At 34.5% G+C, this 20986-nt stretch overlaps 1 long non-coding RNA gene and 1 other non-coding gene across 2 annotated transcripts; one reads left to right on the forward strand and one right to left on the reverse strand.

Annotated features, from left to right (window-relative positions):
- The first annotated feature begins 290 nt into the window (after positions 1-290).
- On the forward strand, positions 291-2082 carry LOC111612705. Its single transcript, XR_002754657.1, has 3 exons — positions 291-1269; positions 1700-1911; positions 1988-2082. It is a non-coding gene; the product is annotated as an uncharacterized LOC111612705 (long non-coding RNA).
- A 7644-nt stretch (positions 2083-9726) lies between these two features.
- LOC111612712 lies at positions 9727-9849 on the reverse strand. Its single transcript, XR_002754660.1, has one exon. It is a non-coding gene; the product is annotated as a U5 spliceosomal RNA (small nuclear RNA).
- Positions 9850-20986: the final 11137 nt, after the last annotated feature.

Here is a 20986-nt window from a genome sequence, read left to right on the forward strand (position 1 = left end):
GACGTTATACTCTAATGATTTTATTTTTCAAAAACTTTTTTTGGTTTAAAAATTTCATGGTTCATTGTGTGATTTAAACTGTAACAATTAATTTTTTCTTCAACATTTTAGGATGTTTTGATTAATAAGTTCTAAACAGTTCACATAAGCATTTTAGTAATGAATTTTCGTTGTAAAAAATTTCAAATATGTATATTAGAATTAGAAATTGTTTTAATTTATGTACTGTACAGTACATTTAACTTATAATTTTATGATAACGCAGAAAATTATTTAGACTTGATATAAAATGATAAAGTTTTCTGTCAAAAATACATTTTCTGCAACTTAGTACAACGAACTCTGATTTTAATAGTTTATTCAATGGGTTAACTCTGATGTCATTAGAACTATGTCAAATTTTATATCCTTCGTATCGCCTGAGTGAATTTAACAAGTTATATAATAATTAATAAAGATAAAAATTCAGGATAAGATTTAAAAATAGCCTGTTTGATACAAATAAACATTTTATGATCTTTTTTTTTTGTGGAGAAAATATAAAGTTACCAGACAATTAATCCGCAACTTTATTAAATTCTAATTATAATGGCCAACAGATGCTGCTAACTTTAATATTCAGCATACAAAGGATTCTGCCATTTTCCCAAGATTATGTTAATTATTTGTGGTTTATAATCCATATAGATTTTAAATATACGACTTGTATTTTTGTATGTATGAACATGATTTTTACCGATGAAGCTTCTTGTACGGATACTTTTGGAATGAATCTTCGTTAGGTAAGTAAGTATATTTAAACCCTTTCTATAACAAGTGGAAGTTAATAAGAAAAGAAATTTAAGCAGAAAAATCACACAAGGAAATTTAAATGCGTAATTTTCCGTTATTCATTACCATAAAAATATTTATTTAGTTTTTTTTAACTCCTCTTTTTTTAGGTATAAATTTATTCTAGAGCCGTGAGGAAGGCCTCAATTCGCTTGAGTGATGATAGGATTTGCTTGGATGAATGTCCGTTGTGCTGTATAAAACTGTATCCTAAATGGGTGCTAGAAGGTATTACCTGGCTACTAATAGAAACAGGAGTGTAAGAATTCGAAAGGGAAAAAAACACTACCAGATTGTACCTGTCTCTCATCTGTAAGTCCACTATCTGGTACCGTTCATCCCCATAAATAATGTAGGACGCTCGTTATATAAAGAGGTGACGCCGTTCTTGTACTCATTTCTGTGCGAAACATCAACATGATCAACAATAAAATGCAGGTAAGATATGCAAATCAATTGATGTTGGATTAGTATACGGAGATGCAACTTTTGCACATCATATTTTATGTACGAAAACTAAATTTCGTCTACTGAATTGTGCAGTTTTGTGCAAATACCGGCCATTATTATCATTTATGGTAAATTTAACATTAAGTTGTATTAGAAAATTTTCTTCTAATTGTAGCTTATTGAATTGTAATGGCTAATGTTTTAGTTATCTATCAATTTTGTATGCGGCTGTTTATAAAAATATATATTTAAGAAGCTAGTTTGTAGTGTGTATAGACTTAGATACAGATACTGTATGTAACCTGCTCTTCGTGCTCTATTTAGAAAGCACACCACACTACACGTAAAAATTATCTAAACTAATGTTTTTTTCGCTTCAATAGGCAATTTCGGTTTCAAAAAATTATTTATTTTCTAGTTCGTAGCGGCATTTTTGTGCCTGGTCCTTGTAATATCGTCCGTCAGTGCCGATGGTCACCACGGAGGAGTTAGTATTAAAGTTTATCGAGGACCTTCTCAAGGACACGGACATCATAAATTTGCCCCTTTCGGATACTACGTGAAGCTTCCCGCTGACAGCCACCATCACCATCATCACGGTCATCATTAAAGATAAATCGTTGTACAGAAGTGAGTATAATCTGTTTTTTGTTTTAGTGATAATCTGCTTAAGTTATATGGAAAATAATTAGATGATATTCTCTAGACAGCCCCCGGCGAGAGTTCGTAGGAAATTTCCGAATTTTATCCTGAGTTTGCTAGACCACGTATTTTGCGGGATTGGAAGACGTTGATCATTTGTTGTTGTTTTATAAATAAAATGTTTGCAACTTATTTGCTTAATAATTATTAATTTTATTTAATGTAACGTGTAGACATATGGAAAAAAAACCATTCGTCTACCCCGATACATTTTTATCCACTTCACGCTTTAGCTAAAGTTAGGATTTTGCGTGGCATCAAATATTTATAATTCTTTGCAGAACGTCCCTCGTGGATAAACGTGGCTTATAAAGAAGGATCAATATTAGAATTCTTCAATAAGTTAAAATTCTGTTATGTTTTTCTTCAAACATATGCCAGAGTTCTTATAAAATCCGTTAAGAGATGGTAAAAAAATACGTTTTGATACAATCTCTGACGCTTATAAATTGCTAATATTGTCTGTTTCATTAACAATAGAATATTGTACGTCCCTGTACAAATTAATATTTAAATTTTTCTCATTGAAATGATTTGAATGAAGCTATTTATTTAAATTGATGTCTGTAATATCTAGACATGCAAAGGACCGACTTGTCGCTAAATACGTAAGAAAATTTAAAGGATATAGTCAGAAATATTAATATAAATGCGTCTCAGAGCTGTCTAAACTTATTCTGTGAATATTCTGGACATGATAGCGAATATTTGAAACTGTATAATACATAATACAGTATATTATCCGTTTCAATTCCATTAAATAAGCGTTAACATTTTTGAAGCTCACTGCATAGTTTTTAAATGGAAGACAGAAAACCAAGAGACTAAACTGTGGAAATTCCTTTAAGCCACGGAACGAATAGCTACGAAACATTTTCAGGCAAACAAATTTTAATGTTAACATCGGTAATTTCGCGATCACTCGTGAAATTGAGGATATTGACACTGTAGCGATGTCGTTGGGGGATTTCGCTAGTATACGTTATCGATTAAAACTAGTTTCTTCAACTCTCTATCTAATTTTAAAATGAGCTAAATATATAACATCCGGTAGAAGAGTCGACTACAGCTTTCTCTCGTAAATTATTTTAATGATTATGATCTTGTAACCGACAATTGTATTTGAAAAATAAGGATAATTGCTAATGCAATTCGCTGTGAAAGTACTCAATCAAAAGCAGTGATTCGATTCTAACGGATTTTGTTTTCATCGTCATTTATATAGAATGGCTACGATTAAAGGATTAAATAATCAATGAATTATCTTAATTTCTACGTAAGTTTGACAATTATATAGTCTCTATTATATATATATTGTGTTGTTGTGTTACGGGTAAATTCATTTTTAAAAAGTGAGTGTAATGAATGAAATATATCCTCTTAAGTAAAAAATCTTCATTTATACTTTAAATTGGGCTTTAAAATTGCAACTTTCTGACCTGACCAAATTACCTTACATTGATTACAATAAAACAAATACTGTAATACTATAAATTATCATTAATATTAACTATTTATATATACTTGTGTGTGCGTACTATACAATAAATAATAACTACCTTATTTGCATTTACTTTTCTACAATTAATTTATTGATTTTAACGGATAATGAAGGAAAAAACATCATCATCTAACAAAGGTGTTTTGTAACGATAAATACGAAATACGAGTTGATTCTTGCGCGATTGATGAGGACGTTGATGCGGCGATCTGTAATTTCGGGTACGTTAATGTCAGAAGCATTAGTAAACCATGGGTAGCGATTGATTTTTGGATAGTTATTCCTACTATTGTTCATATATTTCCTGTTGTCTATCTTGACGAGTGTTGAGATCTTCGGGGGTTATGTAGTAGGTAAATGTTTGAGTTGTATGGCCTGCTTTTGACAAATTTATCGGTTTGTTCGTTTATGGAGCTTGGACCACGGATTCATAGCGCAACTTACGACGAATGTTCGTCTTAAATAGCCATACGACAAAATTTGGTATTAATAAAACTCGTCGCAACCGAAAATGTCGTAAATAGGCGTCGTTATATTACATGAAGTGGATTGTCGTTAAGTCAAAACAATTCAAGCTGCCCGATGAATATTTAACTTTCTCGATCGTCGAATTACATAGTTCATCGAAAATTTATCGTTTATTTCGTCTGTCGATCGAAGACATTTTGTTAACAAAATTAATCCGATACTGTTGAATGTCGAGGGAAACGATTTTTAATTGAGTAGTAATTGAGGAAATGAAACCTCGTTTGGAAAGGCGTACGAGAACCCGGAGACCATCTAGCTTTTATTTTAAATATTAAAAGATGTTGAAAATTTATTTGTTTAGTTAAAAAAAGGATCATTAAATTCTACTTTACTTTCTAATTTGGTTAACGAGGGAAATAAAATTTCCGTTTTTACTAAGATTAGATCATTTCCCGTGATGACGCTAATTATCTCATATGTTGTTGACACATCTTGCACCCCTGGATCCCGTCACGTGGTGTGTCTTAGTAACTTCTGATTGGAGGAGGTTCGAGGAATAAAAAGGTAAACAAATCGTTTTTTTGGAGTTCTCTCCTGGTAAGCCGTTCTCCTTAGGTTATTTTCGCGTAGCAGTTCCCACTTTGAGTTTTCTCAAAGTTCACTCGTCGTTTTCTCGCAGTTTTTCTCGAGAGTTCTCCACCTGGCTTTGTAGGCTTCTAAATTACTCGAAATCATGTTTTCTCGCTGTTATAAGACGTCGTATATGTTTACTATATGCGAAATTTACATGAAATAGAATTTTATGACGTCTTGTTCAATTACTGTCGCGAGGCCCACCATTTCCCAAAACTTTGGTTATTATTATAGACCTGTTTATATATATATTTTTTCTCGAATTATTATTAACATTATAATTTAAATCTTAATCAATTTATTGTATTTTAAACTATATACAGTATGTATTTTATATCCCTGTTTTTGTTTTGTCTGGTTGTGCAATGAACAATTGTTAACTACCAGATGGGACGCCCTTTGCACCCACATCTGATGTATGTGAATGCGACATCGGAATTGTTTGTTTATCAACCAACGTTGTAAAGGAATTTCGCCTATTTTCCCGATTTTAGGGACCCGATTAAAAATAATTCAGAGAAACGAATTAGAATAAAAAATATTATCCATTGTTATAAATCTCACAACATGCGACGGAAAAGACAAAGGGGATGGCCATCGTTTCCCCTTTTTCATTGGTGTTAGATGACTCATGCTACTCTATCCATGTCACGTGAATGCATAATTCTTAATAGCCAAGAGAGAGGGACTAAAGGATGACCAATCATGCTTATCGTAAATTACCTCAATTTCCTCCGGAACAAAATCATGATTTGTCAAAACGAAAAATAAGATAAAAGGAAATGAGAAAATCAAAGACTTAGTGAGGGACTGAGTGAAAGAGAATGAAAGAGCGATAAAGTGAAGGAAAAGGAGAAAGAGAAAGCAGAAAGAAAAGAAGAAAATCAACACAGCATCCAGAAAGGAATTCAACTCCTAGAAGAGAAGACAACTCTTTCCCTGGTATGTTGTGAGTCGCGAAGTTCGGATAACCCCGCTAGGTACTACCCGTTTTATAAATAGTAATAGGCTAACACCCTAAAACAGATTTTGTACTTACTATTAATTTAAACTAAGTTCAAATGTTATGTTTCGTTTTTCCATAATAAATTTTCTTTTATTCTTAAATTACTTTGCATTAATCCTCCTGAGAGGCTCATTCCTGACTTTGGAGGGACCTCGCGCCTTAACCATCTGCCTTTTTAGTTTTTCTTCTCTAAATCGAAGGTATGTCCGACAACTCGCACCTGGTGCCAGGTTCTACCCTAAATTCCCGTAATCCAATATTTGACGGTCCCCAAGCCCCCGCATTCACCTTAATCACGATTATTTCCATCTTGGGAACTGGAAGCCTCTCCATGACATTTTATTATTGTCGTCGAAATACTCGCCAACATCCACGTCTCACCCGTAGAACTGGCAGAGTATATCCGAGACGCTTCCAGCAACTCCACTTTAACACCTACACCTGTAGATCGAGTCCTAAATTCTCGTGTAAATCTTATAAGAAGACGGTAATTTATTAATTATTAACGCCCGTATATTAGAGTTAAGAGCTAATTATTAACAATAATTAGAACTTAACTCCCTTACTACATTAATTACTTAACGTTAGATACACTTACATACTTTAATAATTAGATATACTAGAGAGGTTGCGGCCGAAGTTTTCATCGCTCAAACGTGAACGTCGAGCGCCGCTATCTTGTAAGCGGCGCTCGTCGTTCGGAGTTCACGTTTCAGCGATGAAAACTTCGGCCGCAACCTCGCTATTAATAATAACAAAAAAAAATCAATCATTCTTTTAAGAAATAACACCTACATCTCTCTCATTTACAGACTCGCTCGACTCCATCCGATTCTATCCTAACCTGCTTGTTACGCTGTCCCATCTGCTATAATCTGGTGCAGCCACCCGTGTACCAATGTACCAACGGACACATAGTTTGTTCTCAATGCCGTCCCAGAATTTCTACCTGCCATACCTTGGGAATTATTCGCAGTTTAGTCGTCGAACAGATAGCTACGACCATGCTCCTGTCAGATGCACGGATGCCCAGAAATTCTTCGAGGAGACAATCGAAAAACACATGAAGACAGTTGTAACTTCAAATCCATCCGACGCCCCTTTTATAATGTATATACTGTATATTGCTACCAAATAAATGTTAATCTATTTTTTGACTCCTTACTTTTTATAACCGCGAAGCGAACGGGTGATTTCGACAGAGAGAAATTACCAAGTTGTAAAGAAAAAAAATAACTTCTTTAATCCGTTTGTCTTTCCTTAATCTCGAAAACGAGTTAGATAAAGACGAGATCAGATATGGAAACCTTGGGGGCAGGAGCCCCGATTAACTATATAAGAACTTCCGATACAAACCGGAAGTCACGTTATTTCAATTCAAAAATTTTCCCCCGAATAAATGACCGCACGACTCTATTGTTAAATTTCATAACTTCAATATTTATATTTTATTTTTATTAACTCAGATAGAAAACATATAAAAATAGTTACAAATAAAAATTATTGATTTTAAACTTTATATATATGTATATTTTATAGGTAGACGTTTACTTAAGCAGTCCTTATGGCTGCACTTCCGGAATCTCGACAACACGTGTGTTTTGAAAGTTAATCTAGGTGTCGCTTCTTTAGTTTACAAGATTTCTAACGTCATTTCGGTTCTAGATTAGTTTCCTAACATTTTATAACTTTGTTAAGAGTAATTTAATTATCCAGGTTTAAAAAGTTATATATTGTTGTGTGAATTTTCTTTCTCGAAGTTTACATTTGATATTTTGTCGTTTATTTTTGTAATGGCGGAGTTTGGAAAACATCGACAATTATCTTGGCAAAAGTGTACTTCAAGGGGTTTCTTTCACTTTTTTAGTATCGGAATATCCTGAATTTAATCTTGACAAGAGAATTTCATCGGATGTTAAGTTTTGTACGCAGCCTGCGGATGCAGATTGTTCGAAATGTGATGATCGTCGTAAATGAAATTATCGAAACGATCGTGATTCTGTTTCTTTTCGATGTCATAAATGCAAGACAAACAGTTCGTCATTTGAAGTAATTTTTAAAATTGAGAAAATTTCTTGGGGAACTACTTTTTTCTTTATTTTGCATCTAATTTGCATAGAGTGTACGGTACGTTGAGCGTCACTTGTTTGGCTGTGGGTGTGAGTGGTCGAACAACTGTTGACTGGACGAATTTCGTGCTACACATTATGATGATTTCACAGTCTAATTTTACCGGGAGTGAAAATTGGATGGGCCTGGAAAGGTATCGAAATCGACGAGATTGTTGTGAGCAAAAGGAAAAAACTAAGAGAACGGTTCGACACCTTTCCAGGCCCATCCAATTTTCACTCCGGTAAAATTAAGAAAACAACGGTTCGAACTGTTTGTTCAGCGTACGAGTAAGTTTTATTCAGGAGCGGGGCGTGTTTTAGTTTGGAAAGTGCCAGATATTGTAGCTTCAGCCCTGAAAGTAATTACTGTACTAATAAATCCGAAAATCATAACAGGAAGAATGTAGACGTGTGTTAAGAATACGGAAAAAGTTTCTACGATGGAAAAGGATGAAGTTACGAAAGAATCATCCGAACCGTGTTTTTTATTGAGAAAAGTAATTAGGAATACGTCAACGGTGAGTGAACATTTTTTTTCTTTAAATGCCGGTGTAGTAAGTAGCTGCGCCGTCGCCATCTTGTTTGTGGACACAAACGAAATGGCCACCGGAAGTGCCGCCATAGAGACTACCTAAATTAAGCTTTTGCTGCTGCCGTTACATAGATTTTCTGCAGAATTCTCAATGCGACCCATATATTTTGGAACTGTATTTTTCAAATTGCTTGCGATTAGATTTACTCTATGTATCCAAGATGGCGGCCCATTCGGTAACCTCGACGGCATGCGCGTTTAGAAATGAAATGTAGACGACGCTTGTCGTAATGACGGTTTCTTCAAAAATTTCCACTCGGAAAATATGAGGAATTATGCAAATTTTGAGTTCGGTTACGGTATAGACGAACGGAGCGTGTCGTTATCTTTTCGAATGGAGTTCGTGTTTTTTTTTAAGTTTGTACAATTTTGTTTTTTTTTTTAAGTTAACGAGTAGGAAAATGTGGCCAATTGTTTTTACTGTTTATCTGTCGGTTAAAACTTCTACTAACTTTCCATTAAGTGGCATTCGACTGTTCTTGCTCCCGACGGATCTCCCGGAGGTTAGTAATTCATCGTTACTGTTCATAACATAGGTGATGTTATATTTGTATGCTGCAGCCGCGCGCGCGGCCGAAGCAGCGACGACGAGGTGGACGAACACCGCAGGTTCCGCCCGCCGAGGAGACACACCGCATCTCGCAGCCGAAGCATAAGCTTATACTTGCAGTCCAGTCAAATCCTGTTCGAATCACTGATGTATCCAATCTCATAATTCACTACGTTTAGTTATCGATGGTTTTCAGGTAGTGTGGTGACTATTTTTTTCGTCTCCGATCCAAAAGTAGGAAATGAAACCAAAAGCACGAGAAAAAGTAAGTAGCAAATTTACGTTTTAAAAATGTTTTCGTTAAGGTTAATGTCCAGATACGTGGACCGTCATGGCGGAACTTCCTGTTTCAGCCTCGAAACCAGACGGTTTGCAGACGTGTCACGTGACGCACCGACGCACGTTCTAACCTAACCTAACCTATTCTAATAAATTAGCATAATTATTACCAATTATATTATTAGAATAGGTTAGATAATTAAAAAAATTCATATTCCCTTAATATGCACAATTACCAAAAAAAAAATCGTTCGTAACTTTTAAACGGTTGATAGTAAGTAATTTTTTTTAATACCAATCGATTCAGCGTTTAAAATTACATCTAGATATGTCTATGTCTATTCGTTAATATTAAGTTTAAGACCTTTTTTTTAGCTGTATACCTTTTGCTTTACTCTAATCGTCTACTTTGACGTGATAGAAAAGACTTCTTTATTGGAGGAATTTTGGAGATATGCTCTACTCTATTTTCAGTTGTGTTTCAGCCAAAATTTCAGAAAAATTTTACGCTTTCTGTTTTATTCTAGATTTTACTCCAAATTTTACGCATGTGTGTTCCTACCCATAAAACAGTTATTTGGTCTACTTTTTGATTAGGAAATCATCCCGCGTAAAGCGGGATTTCAAAAATTGCCTATAGGCTCATTGTAATGTTCCCCTCCACGGTAATCTTTAGTAAAAGGCGAAATATATAAAGTTTATTAAGTCAAGGAAAGTACTGTACAGTACATGATATGCTCGTGAAAGTTTTGTCACGAGCACTATGTCCATCCATAACATTAAATTGAAGCTTTTATTGCAACATATTAAACAAATAATCAATAAACTTTTTAACATTAAACAATTGCTATTTGATTTTAACCTTTTCAAATCTTTACCATTCTAAAAATCATTTACATCAATTTAGATATTACAATAGCATCATCATAGAACTTTACATAACTTAACAATTCTAAAAGGTTTACGATACATGTGCCAACATATAAATCAATAAACTATTAACGAAACAGTAACTTATCGTTACAAAACTTTGCATAAAATACAATTAAATTGACACAGTGTTGTATAACTGGCATACACAGCCAGTACTTACAAATTTAATATTAATCACTAAAAAAACCATTACAATTAAAGATATAAAGATCAAAACCATCAAACATTAAAATAAAGATGTCACACACTTGTCAGTGTTAACATAATATTCTATATTCATTTCTTTTCTTTCCCAAAATTTTCCTTCCGTTCCATCATAACAGACCTCAATTTCTCTTCTTGTCATTGTCGCCATGTCTGTTTTCAGTTTTAATTCAGTCAAACCCTTTATCCTTGCTATCACCGATGTAGAGCTCAATGCTTTCTTATCATACAGTTGCTCACATCTATGCTTCCAAAATGCCCTCTTACTTAGCGCTATCATCCAGTTAAGCATATATGTTTTGTGTTTCACTTTATACAGGTATACCTCGACTTACGTCGTTTCGAGTTACGTCGTTCCCGATTATACGTCGTTTGTCAATCGTAACGGAAAAATATACGCAAAAGTATACGGAAAAATAAAAATCAAGTTTAAGTCATTTTATTCGACTTTACGTCCGTCCGCCACAAATATTGAAGACGTAATATCATTAGAAAAGCGTTTAAAGCACATAAAATCATATTAAAATATATACATTTACAAGTATGTTTTGTATTTGNGTCACGTGACACGTCGTCTGCAAACCGTCTGGTTTCGAGGCTGAAACAGGAAGTGCCGCCATGACGGTCCACGTATCTGGACATTAACCTTAGTTAAAAAGAAAAAGTTTAATTATAGGCGCGTTTTAGTTAATGGCGATCGCCGCCATCTTGGATACCTAGAGTAAATTTAACCGTTTATTAATGACTAGTAATCAAAATAGAGATGATGCAGAGGTAAGTGTCCACCCAGTCATGTTAGGAGAGTAACTGTCTTTTTTTTATAAACAAATAACACAACATTAATTTACTTTACATAAAATAACTTAATGTTAGTTATAACAAAACATTTAAATATTGGATGCCTATGATATTGGAGCATTGCAGTATTATTTTTCCATACAGCAATCCAATTTACAGAATTTCTCTCCACACTTTCACTAGTTTATTGTTTATACAAATATTTATAAATTCTATTTGGTCTTATTTTACAATCATTCTCAACTATATTATTATCACCATACAAAATATTTTTTATATCCTCCCTCCATTTTCAATATCTCTTATTATTATTATTCACAATGAAGGGATGTTGTCCCTCCATCTTTGTTATTCTCTTTGTTGTTGGACCCAAAATATATAACACATAAAACAAAAGATGACCTCTTTTCTTCAAATTATTTATAAACATTGATATATGCAGCAAACATTCAAATGACTTCAGATCTTTTACATTCCAGTCACCATTAACAATATTACATTTCATTATTCTCCTACTAATGGGTTCAAAGGTATTTTTCCATATAAAATTAAAAATTGGTTTTTCTAGCTTCTTAATATCTTCTATTTTCAGATAAGTAGCATATAAGTATACAATTCTTGGAATAACTAAGCTATTTACTACCCTTTCAGGCAAATATAGCCATTTATTTTCCCATTCATTTAATGCACTCTCAATTTTGCCATACATTAATTCAACATTTTTACTAACTGCATTTTCCCCAATCCATACACCAAGAATTTTCGTACTCTTTACCCTTTCATAATTCAAGTTTACACTATCCACATTACCATAAATTTTCAATAATTTACTTTTACATAAATTGATTTTCATACCAGTCAATATATTAAAAATATCACGCTTATCCTTTCTAAAGAGAAGTTGTTTGTAACAAAAAAAACTCGCACCATCAGCGTGACATAAAAACTTAACCTTCTCTCTTAAACCTGGTATAAAAATACTTTTCAATAAGATTACCATTTTGAATAACTCTTAAAAATAAATTCATGTAAATCATGAACAAAATCATAGAGCAGGGGCAACCCTGTCCTACCCACGCCCTACATTCAACTTCCCTTGACATTTCATTGTTAACAGTAATGGATATTCTCGATGCATCACAGAATTGTTTCATTACTTTAACTTCATTAATGTTCAACCCATATCTACTTAGTAATTTCTACAAAATTACCCTATTAACTGTATCAAAAGCTTTACAAATATCTATCGAAAGTATAGACAATGGTATTTATTTCTCTACACATTTCTGACACCAAAAATAACATATTACTCTGTGTTGATCTTCTTACAACTGAGATAGTGAATACTCTTTGAGTATTCACTATCTCAGCATTAAATATATCACCTAACCTCTTAGCAATAATAAATCCATAAATTTTAAAGTCATACTTTAACAATGTTATCAGTCTATAATCCTCCACAGTACAATTTTCATCTTTTTTCTTAATCAAAACCATCTTCCCCACATTAAAATTCTCACTAAGATCCTTACAATTATATAAAGAATAAAATCCTTAATAAAATAAATATACAGCTCTGGAGTCAAGCCATCCATACCTGGGGCCTTCTTAACTTTCAAATGCATAACCGCATCTTTAATCTCTTCCTGTGTGATTCTCTTCCTTTATTATCTCATCACCCTTCACTAATTCAGCAATTCTTATCTGTTCTCTTTTCTTCTCTCTCCTCTCATAAAAACTAGTGTCTATTTCTCTTCCAATTCTTAACCTTTTCATTTTATATCTCACATAACTCCACATCTTTTCTCACTTTCCTTACCAATTTCCATCTATCATTTCAATTTCCTTTTCTCCTCTTTTCATAATAATAGCCTTAGTTAATTCTCTTCTCAATTTCTTAACCTTATTAAAACTATCCCTTTTAACCTCTCTCCATACCTTCTCAATCAAACCTCCAATTTTTCCCTTTACTATCTCCCATCTTTCTCCTGTAATATCCCCACTTTCTTCTTCCAATAATTTTTTAATATTATTCTTAAATTCCTCATTCTCTAAAATTTCTTTTGTGATCCTAATATTTTTCTTAATTCTCTCTTGTATTCCTATCACCATTTCAACCTCTACCATCTTGTGATCAGATAGTTTAACTTGATTTCTCAGATTATAACTAACAATACTCACAATTTTATGGTTTTTCATATTAAAATAGATCCTGTCCAATCTTCATATTTTGTCTCTTTCAGCTAAACCCAGGGGAACTGGGATTGCCACTCTGAAAAATATCACTAAGATAAAAATCTTCTCTTCCAAAACCTGAGCTAAAATCTTTCTAGAACCATCAGAAAAATGCCACGTATTCTTGTCCAATGCCACCATAACATTATTAAAATCCCCAAACAACACAATCTCCCTATCCACTGACAAAAAACTATTTAGACCATTAAAAAATTCCTTTCTCAGAGAGACTTGCAAAGGTGCATAAACATTCAAAATTCTCAAAAAATGATCACTCACTTTGATATCACCAGCTAGAACTCTTCTCTTTGAGTCCGTAACAAAGTCTCGTACCTTTATTGTATTCTTTATCATCGTCACAATGCCCATACTCCTCCTTATGGCGAATGACATAAATATTATAACCAGGAAACAATTTCCTCAATTCCCTTAAATCCAAAAAATCTCTAATATTAGTACCTTGCAATCCTAGAATATCTCTTGCACTTGCACAAGTTTGCCAAAAATATTTGCTTATACTTATCCCTCATTCTAGAGATATTAACAAAACTTATCTTTAATTTTCTATCCATTACCAGTTCTTACTTGGGTTTTTCCTTCTCACTTCTTCCCTCCTTCATTTTTCTGTTCATTTCTACCTTGTTTCCTACCTATTCTATCCACCTCCATCTCATCCTCTCTATCATCTCTTTTCTGTTCATTTTCCTTATTAACTAAGATAAACGACTTCCAACAACTTAACACTGCGTTGAATAATAACAATCCACGAAAAACCTTTTTTTACGAGTGTTATGTCACTATTAAATTCCACAAGTACTTTCGACCTCCACCGAGGTCTGCTTCAGGTGGTGACTGGCCGTGTTTCAACCCGACCGTTGTAACGATGTTGCCAACGATGTAAATAAATAAACGTGCGCGTCGGGTTTCACCCCTGAGACAGCCATTGCTCAAACTCCTCGAATAAATACTTCCACGCCTGTGCAAGTGTTTCCCCATCCCTGTAGTTGATGCAGTTGCCCCCCATGATAGCTTTGTGAATCTCCCAGGCCTCCAGGTGATGGATATGGTCAGCGCGGAACGCGTGTCTGATAAGTTTGGTGTTCCGGAAGTCCGCCCTTATTTCAGGGTCGGTGACATAGGTCGATAAGGCAGTGGTGTGTCTTTTATGCTTAATATCAGCTTGGTGTTCCCGTATTCGTTTCTGTGTTGATCGGATGGTGGAGCCAATGTAAACTAAGTCCCTATTGAATCTGTCGTCCCGTATGGGAATGGAGTAAACACCTGGGGCCCTGGTGAGATCCATTGCGTCCTTCGCGTTGCGCAGCAAGTCGTAAAGCTTGCCGGTTCTTAAGTACGCGATTTTGGTGCGGCTGTTGCTAGTGATCTCCCTATATAGGGGGTCCAGATGCCGGCCGATTCCTTATTAACTTTCTCATCTTGTATCTTTTTCTCTTTTATATTTCCTAATTTAATTTCTTTTTCTGTACCTATCTTATCTTGGTTTCTTATTTTCCTTCTCTTGTTCCTTTTCACTTTCTATTCTTTTTCCTTCATCTTTACCTTCTTGTTTCCTATCAATTTTCCTTACTATATTATCTCTCCCTTTTTCAGCACTTTTACTCTGAATTCTTGGAAATCCACATTTAACAATTTCAGAAAAACTAGGTTTTCTACAATTACCCGTATGTTCTCTCAGACACAGTGAACACTTTAAACACTCTTTTATCAAGTGTGTGGTTTCTCCACATCTATAACAAGTCTTAATTACATATTCTCATGCTTTGTGATCATATTTACCACATTTCCTACATTGTTCGGCATTGTTCCTTTAACCCAGGATAATAAACTTGAATTCTCTTATCAAAAATTTCAATAAAATTCAGTATCTTTTGTCTAGGCTCCATTATTATTAAAGTTCCATTTTTAATTTTAGGTTCTCCTGGATGATACTTCGGGTTAACTTTAATCATTTTTTCATATCTCATTGCTTTCTTTATCAAAAAATCATGAAATTCCAATGGCACATATTTCAAAGTTACACTTAATAATTCCACTTCAACACACTATATCAAGTAACACTTTTCATTTATTATTATTTCCTCTCCAATTTCTCCTTAGCTTCTACCAATGACAACCCAATTTCTACTACATTGCCAGGCTGAAAACACGCCTGCTCCACACCACACCAGTGATTTCTAACTTCAAGCTAATCGCATGAACCAAGTGTCTCACCTCAATCTTCTCTTCCACTCGAATTCTTACGGACTTAATTTTCTTATATTCACCAAGTTTTTCTATCTCAGGAGCCTCCTCTATACTTTCTTCACCAAAACCAACTTCTTCCTCTTCTTCTCTCTCCAAATCACCAGACGACAAATAAGAGTTGTCTTAAAACTCTCGCGTTATCTCTGGTCCAGTTACCATCCTGGAAACCACTGCATGGCTCAGTCCAGGTCAGTCCATGGCTCCATCCAGCACTACACCAGCTTCCACTTAGTTGTTAGTAAAGAAACAGTCAGCAAAAAAAGTCAACTTATACTCACAATCGGCAGAAATCCAAAGTTGATGATAACCGCAGATAAAAGTTTCAACAATGTAGATGGCCTCGGCACAACCACAAACAAAAAGACACCTGGTCCCAGCCAAAAAGATGTGCGTGCACGGATGAACAATACAATACAAAGTTGCATACAAACAAAATGAAAGCTTTATTATTATTTTTTTTTTTCGGTGGTTTTCCGTACACTTGATTCTTTTGGATCCCAACTATATAGCTCCTTTTTGTACAATACAGCTCAATCGGTCCTTTTGTACGAACAAAGACTGGTGACACGTGTCTGCAAAAACAATGGATAATATTGATATATATATATTCCCGTAATAATATATCTAACTTAAGCTACCGTAAACTAACTAGCATACTAAAAAAACAAGAGAGAAAAGAAAAGAAGATGGAATGAAAGACTCATAAATTGGGAAGAAACAGAGAGAAGGTTGGTTGGGTACCCGGGCCTTTCGTAGATCTCCAAATTTTCTCAACGTCGAGGCTTGCGCTCAATTAGTCCTTTCTTCTGTCCTTTTCTACGCAAACATCAGAAGATCCAGAAGTATTCACAAAGTCCTCGATCTCAGCAACAGTACTTGTTCGTCCGTTTTCCCTCCAAACGACCAAAATTCTATACCGTGCCTTACTCCACGTTGACTTCGACCTCTTTCACTTTACGCCAGCTCTCCTCGAACGCTATCTCAAGAATGCAGTGTTGCCGGATCTGAAGGTTAAAAAGTAGCATAGTTGTGCTCCAAAAGTAGCGGATTTGAACTGTTTGTAGCCCAAACAATAAAAATGAATTATTTTGCAACTATGCACTTTTACTAATGAAATAAGTTTGTAATATATGTATATACATACACAGGGTGTATCAGAATGACGTTTTAAAAATTTGGGGATTGTAGAGGATGAAATTTTGAACGTTTTGATATAAGGAACCTACAGCCGGAAATGAGATACGTATAAAGTTTCTACTGCACTTTGCACGTTCTATGAGGTCGGTATGCTGAATGAAACAGCAGAATACAGTATTTATGACAAGTTTTATTGACAAAACAGTAGAGTACAATCAAACTGTACATCGAATCAGTGGCTGCACTACTTTAGAGTAAATGTTCAGTGTGACGACCACCAACTTCGTTACATAATGTGCAACGACGAACCATGTTTTGTCCGACTCTCCGTAAGATGCCACGCTCCCCTCTGATGGTATTAAATGCTGTAAAGATGCGCTCCGTAAGCTTATGAACTGTTCCTACAGGTGTTGCGTACACAAGGGACTCACGTTGACTAGCTGTGTGTTTACATCACAACGCCAGTGGATGCAAGGGGTGACCTGAAGAACGACAAGCACTGAGTACACAACGTCCTGTACACAGGCTCAGTTAGACCACTGTAGTTGTGTGTTTACAGTCTTTCATCCGCAGCAATAACATGACGTCAATGGATGGAAGGGTAGCTACCAAAGTGAAGGGCGGTCAAGCACTTCCTACCGCTGTAGACACTTTAGTTCAAATTTCCGATTATAGGTTCCTTATACCAAAACGTTCAAAATTTCATCCTTTACAATCCCCCAAATTTTTAAAACGTCATTCTGATACACCCTGTATATGGACATTCGGTGTATCTGCATCAATTTTCTCTAAATCAAAGCGAGTCATTCGCAGGCGAAGCGATTCATTTTTTGAACTTAGAGACTTAGCGACTGCGGCTTTTCTTTTCAGTTTTAAGGCCATCCTTTTCCATTGTATCAAGAACTGTTGTATCAAAATTTAATAACTTTTGGATCACTTATTGGGAGAGAAAATTGGCAATTCCAACAGCATAATGCTTGTAGTAGACAATCCACAATTTCACAAGCAATGTCGCCTCCGTGCTTGTGAAGTTGTGGATTGTCTACTGGAGCGAACGACTGATGGAAAACGAAAGCAAAGTATCTTAATCTTTGTTAAACGTTGCAACTTTATTTATATACTTAAGTGTAATGAAATTAAATAAAACTTTATTACTTTTGTATAATACAATAAGCGTTTTGCGATTTTATATATGAAAATAAAAAAAGTAGCGTATTTTTAAGATTTGTAGCCTGAAGATAATTATCACTAGCCCAAAAAGTAGCGTGTCGCCCAATTTGAAATTTTTGTAGCGAGAGCACTTAAAAAGTAGCCCAATCCGCTACTTGTAGCCCAATCTGGCATCACTGCAAGAATGTCCGTTTTTCTTCTCATGCCCTCCAGGCTTTTTTCACTTTTGTTCTTGGACAACGGTTGCCCCCACCCGTAGGGAAAGAATGAATGAGGAAGTTCTAGGAAATAGTGGCATGGAAGACAAAGGATAGAGAAAAATATGAAATTTATATTTAACCCCTATGTATGTAGGCATGGCATACCGCCACAAAGATGTGAAACAGTGAGAAAAAAATGCGTATAAAATGCAATTATAGCTAGAGACCTTTTGCATAACAGCCGATATCTTGGGATAAAGAACTAAAGACGTTAACGTTGTTACAAAGTAATATGGGGAAAGCTGAATTTGTTATTAAATTTATACTTTTGTTTTAAATAATATATAATAATTGTTTTTGTGTCAAGTATTTCTGTTACTGCACACGTGTGTGTAGGGAATTGTGGAAGTGACGTCACGCTCGACACGTTCCCCACCGGTCAGGGAAAATTTCCCTGCATCAGTTGTCTCTACATGGTTGTCGTCTGCGGACTAACGACAGGTAATTGTGCATATTAAGGGAATATGAATTTTTTTAATTATACCTTACGTCGGTAATTGGTTCCAGCAGAACGACTTAAGTCGAATTTACTTGTCTCCGAATCTACTTGCCACTAGGCTAAACCATAAATTACCAATTCCCGTTCTGTATTTTATTTATTAATGCATTTTTAATAATATATGGTTAATAAGGATCTATTTTAAGCTTACAAACAAATTTTAGTTTTTAATATAGTACAGAAAAAAGTAATTTAAATTTACGAATGCATGTACTGTAAATACAGTATATACTTGTAAATGTATATATTGTATTATAATATGATTTTATGTGCTTTAAACATTTTTCTAGTGATATTACGACTTCAATATTTGTGGCGGACGGACGTAAAGTCGAATAAAATGACTCAAACTTGATTTTTATTTTTCCATATACGTTTTTGACAAACGACGTATAATCGAAACGACGTAAGTCGAGGTATACCTGTATATATATTTTTAATCCTTTACAATTTTAATTATTTAAATTAATTGCTCTTTGCTCTCTTCCTTGCCATGTTGTGAAATTTCTGATAGTTGGATAATAAACCTTGTCTTTTTTTTTTAATTTGTCTTTTTAAATTATTTTGAGTTGATATTAAAATTTGGAAACGGGGATACCAGGATCGGTAAAATAGGCGAATTTCCTCCTACAACTTCGGTTGTTGTTCGGGATACAGTTAAGGTTTTAACAAAGTTCGAGCGAATACATAATTAGCAAAAAATAGTTGAAATAAAGTGATTAAACAAAAATTATTACAAATATCGTAAATAACAGTTCACAAATGCATATAGAGATTTTTTTGAAGGGGGAAATGGTCTTCACAATTTGAAATCGATCGAACACACAGTATAAACGCGCGCCATCTATTGTAGGATAAATGTACTATGCCAGAAACCTTCGCGGGAGTGTATTAAAAAACTTCCCAAAGCTTCATGGCAGTCGTACTATGCCAGAAACCTTCGCGGGAGTATATTAAACAACTTCCCAAAGTTTCATGGCAATTGGATAAACGGTGTGTGGTAATGCATGAAGGACGAACAGACAGACATACATTCATTTATATATATATGTAATTTACCATTCCTCCATGTTATTTTTGTATGCCACAATTTTGCCATCCATTCCCACACTATTCTCGCTGGTCGGCATTTATTAAAAACGTGTACATCATGTTCCACTTCCCCACATACTTCACATTTGTTCTCTTTCCTCCAGTGCAGTCTCGCCATAAAACTCTTTGTGGTGGTTGATGCACCACTTGAGTGTTCGTTGATTTATAAAATAACCGAAGCTTTATATTTCACCATGAGAATTTATTTACAATTGCGTATAAGATTTTGTTTTACACTTATTGAGTAAAGTTCGATCGGTTACAAGCATGCGTCGGTACAGAACATTCACTTGTGAGTAGTGTAGGCGAGAGAGAGAAAAAGAATATGGCGGATGGATGCCACATGTGCTCCATCTGGATTTTCAGATGCAGTACTAGGTTACAATTATTCGGCCGCCACACTCTTCGTTATTGTTACCTTCATTATCAACCTCCAAGCAGTTGCGTGCCACTCTGCTGGCAGTTTCTCCAAATTATTCCAGATCATTTTTCAATTTATATTATCATTACTCCTTTGATTATCTAGGTATTCTTTATGTATAATCCAGTATATCTTTGATGGTCTAACTATACTTCCCGACGTCAATAATTCTGGCTCATTTTCTGCTATTTGATTCAGTATTTCTCTCCATTTTCTGTCTTTTATTATTCTTTATCATGAAAGGCCTTTTACTATTATTTTTACCTATTTCATTTACTACTGGTCCCAATATATATTTCATCACTTCTGACAATGGATGTGTTTTACTCTTTATTGTATTTATTTATTATTGCTATCTGCAACGCCATTGCAAATTCACGCATTTCCCATCCTCCATTTTTTGTTCTGTTTCTCATTATTTTCCTAGCAAGTGGTTCAAACCTTCTATTCCATATATATCTGTATATTCCTCTATCCAATTCCTTCATTTGCTCTATTGTCGTGTCAATTACATAAAGAAAATAAATAATCTTTGCTATTATCACTTTTTTTGCTATCATTGTCCTTTCTGGCAGGTACAAACATCTCATTTTCCACTGTTCTTTAACTTTATGTTATTTTTCATTCTGTCTTCTTGCATTTTCACCAAAAAATATTCCAAAGATTTTTAAACTTTCAACTATTGGTATATCAGAGTCTTTGATTATCTCTCCTACCACATTACAAACTTTACTCTTCTGTTTATTTATCTGCATTCCAGTCATTAAACAATATTTTTCTATTATTTGTATTACTTTTTCATAAGATAATCTATTACTAATTATAAAATTTATGTCATCTGCATGTCCT

The sequence above is a fragment of the Centruroides sculpturatus genome, unplaced genomic scaffold, assembly GCF_000671375.1.
Source record: "Centruroides sculpturatus isolate CEXI.00-Female unplaced genomic scaffold, Cexi_2.0 scaffold1752, whole genome shotgun sequence".
NCBI classification, from domain to species: Eukaryota; Metazoa; Arthropoda; class Arachnida; order Scorpiones; family Buthidae; genus Centruroides; species Centruroides sculpturatus.